Source organism: Euphorbia lathyris, chromosome 5, assembly GCF_963576675.1.
Source record: "Euphorbia lathyris chromosome 5, ddEupLath1.1, whole genome shotgun sequence".
NCBI classification, from domain to species: Eukaryota; Viridiplantae; Streptophyta; class Magnoliopsida; order Malpighiales; family Euphorbiaceae; genus Euphorbia; species Euphorbia lathyris.
The window spans coordinates 82833412-82836777 of record NC_088914.1 but is presented as its reverse complement, the minus strand read 5'-3'; the positions used below and the strand labels follow the sequence as shown (position 1 = coordinate 82836777).

General features: G+C 33.6%; 1 pseudogene; it reads left to right on the top strand.

Annotated features, from left to right (window-relative positions):
* LOC136229463 (chalcone synthase-like) lies at nt 1–3366 on the top strand (annotated as a pseudogene).

The following is a 3366-nucleotide window of genomic DNA, read 5'->3' as shown; positions in this document are numbered from 1 at the left end:
ATGAATATAGTGCAGTAGAATATGGAAATGGAAGGCAAAGTTGGGGTTCCTAAGGCTAATAAAGGTGTAGCCACAATACTAGCAGTCGGCACTGCAAATCCACCAAACTGCATCTTTCAAGCAGACTATCCTGATTTTTATTTTAGAATCACTCAAACTCAGCATATGACTCAACTCAAAGATAAATTCACACGCATCTGTAAGTTTCTCTCCATCTCTAAACGTGCATTCCTTGGGGTGGAGACATGTAGAACGTCTGCTAAAGTCTGTCTATTTTTTGGATGGGCTTCGGGTTTATAAAAATAGCACGGGCATATATTCTAAAGTCTGTCTATTTTTTGGAATCCTGAGATTAAGCTTATGAATTATAGTTTTCGCATATATTGAATCCCTCATTAACGATTTTGTTAGTTAAACCGTTTTACTAGGTTTAATTTATCAAAAAAAATTAAGAATCAGGGTTTGAAACGTTAAAAGCTTAAAAGTTTAAGCACTTAATAATGTATTTTGACATTCATTGATTAATTTAATTATAATAAATCAATAACAATTTTGGTTTTTTTTTTAATTTTTAAAGTTTGAATACATATTATCTATCGATTAAATAAATTAAAATGAAAAGAAAAAATTCACGAAAATAACTTTCTATTTTTTACTCTAAACAATCCTATTTTTTTTTTACTAAAGCTGTAGTTAGACCGTCACGTTTCGATGTCTTTTAACCACTGAAATCGGTTAAGTGACCTAATTATGACAAAACTAAAAGTTGAGTGATAGATAAATTGAAGTTGAATGACCATTTTAGTGCATTTAACCCATTTAAATTTATAATTGAATTTAGAATTTCACTTCCAAACTAGTACAGAAAAAAAAGTTAATAAAGGATTATATTGGTAAAATTGGTTATATGAACTAACAACCATCTTATATTAGTTAACTTATGATAAATTGACTATACTCAATTCACGCTCTTTTTTTTTTATTGTATTCAAGAATCATATTAAACACCTTGATCTTATTGATTAAGCCTCTATTTAATATTTCTTATTGATTAAGTTTCTGATATTTAATTTTTACACGCATTGAGTCATTCACTAACAATTTAGCTAACAGACTCATTAGCAAGGGGGTCAATGTGTTGAACTCAATCCTTAAAGTCATAAAAATCCAAACTTAATTATTAGTTTAGCCTAATTTTTACAAATTCTACAGGTGAAAAATCAACAGTTAAAAAGCGTTACATGCATCTATCAGAAGAAATGATCAAAGACAACCCAAACATAGCAATTTACAAGGCATGCACGTCAAGAAATTCTGGTAAAAGAAGTACCAAAGCTAGGAAAAGAAGTAGCATTGAAAGCCATAAAAGAATGGGGACAACCTATAAAAAACATCACACACCTTATATTCTGCACATCTTCAGGAATAACCATGCCTGGAGCTGATCAAGAGCTTATTAAACTCCTCGGCCTTGATTACTCAGTAAAAAGATTCATGATGTATCAACAAGGTTGCTTTGCAGGCGCTGCAGCTCTTCGCCTTGCTAAAGACATGGCTGAAAACAACCCCGATCTCGCATTCTCATCGTTTGTTCAGAAAACATGACTGCTTGTTTTCATGCCCCTTCAGATACTCACTTAGACATCCTCATCGGTTCAGCAATATTCGCGGACGGTGCTGCAGCTTTAATTGTTGGTACACACCCTGAAATTGACATTGAACATCCATTGTTTGAAGTAATTTCAGCATCACAAACGATTATCCCGGACTCTGAGGATGGGGTAGTTGGACACATATGTGAAATGGGATTATCTTATTACTTATCTAAAGGAGTACCAAATTTTATTGCTGATAATATAGGAGGTCCTGGTATTCTTGATAGGCTTGAGATGAAGCTGGGATTAACGAAAGACAAATTAAGAGCAACAAAACATGTGCTTAGTGAGTATGGGAATATGTGGAGTCCAAGTGTATTCTTTATTTTGGATGAGATGAGAAGAAGATCCGTACAAGAGGGAACAGACACTACTGGAGAAGGGTTGGATTTGGGACTTCTATTGGCTTTTGGTCCTGGTTTAACTGTAGAGACTCTCATGTTAAGCAGTATTCCTATTAACTACTAGGCTCCATTTGTTTGCCGAAAAAATATTGTATTTTAGAAAATATTGAGTTCTGATAAATAGTGTGTTTTGAAAAATATTGGATAATTTTTTTTCGTGAGAAATAAGAAGTAGTGGGTGACTACTTTAAAAGGGTAAGAAGGAATGAATTCAAAGATTTAGGAAAATGTTTTACTGTTTTTAAAAGGGTAAAATATCTTTTTCACTTTCTTCATTTGTTTTTCTGTAGCTACACAATATTTCCCGGCAAACACACGAACTCAAATTGTATATTTTTTTATGAAATAAAATAAATATCTCTTCTAGTATTCATTAATAGTACTAGTATAGGCTCGTTATCGTGTACCCAACTATATACTTGATTAGATCTGAATTGATTTAATTACTTTTCCCTGATTGTATTTGAAATATTGTGTGATTTAGATGAATAATATTATTTAGTTTCTCTCTTTGTACAACCATCATGTACTTATTTTTAATCAATTGTTACTCTAAAAATACATGTAATTCCAATAGTAACTAATTATTTTTGGGTTACATTGGATGGCTAAACATTCAACCACAATAAAACACAAAAACAAAAATACTAAAACACAAGAAACTCTACTGAGAACCGATCCGCAACGATCTTCTACAAGGATATTCTAGTGGCGTAGGCGCACTAAACTCGAAGAATAAGAATCTACGAAGTTCGTCAACTAGTTAAAAGTTTTCTTACGTTCTATGAACGAATTGGTGAAGGTGATGCTCGCCAGATGTATATTAAAACAATAAGGAAGGAATAGTTTAGGGTTATAGATTTGTGTTTGTATAATTATTTCCTTGATTAGAAAGTGTGTTGCGTATATAGGAGGAAGAGAAGAGAGAGGCTAGGGAATGGAAGATTGAGGATGGGAAGGCTGTGGTCCGAACTAGAGGTGGCATGGAGGAGTGCAGTGGAGACCAGTTATTAGACTGTTCTTGCGATGAACCTACTATCGTAACAAGTTCAGTATCAATCAGAACAGACAGAGAAGAGGCCGAGGCCGAGGCAGCCGGTACCGCTGTAGCAGATGGAGAATATGCCGGGTCGTTGAAGCCGAGTATGGGATTCACCATGACTGATGAGAATGAAGTAATCGGAATAATTTAGAATAGGATTTGGGTTATAGCAGGGAAAAGGAAATAGACGATGATTTTAAGAGAAGGAAGTTTATGTAGGCTCTGATGGTTTTGTTTTGATTCATTGATTATAGATTTTGATAGA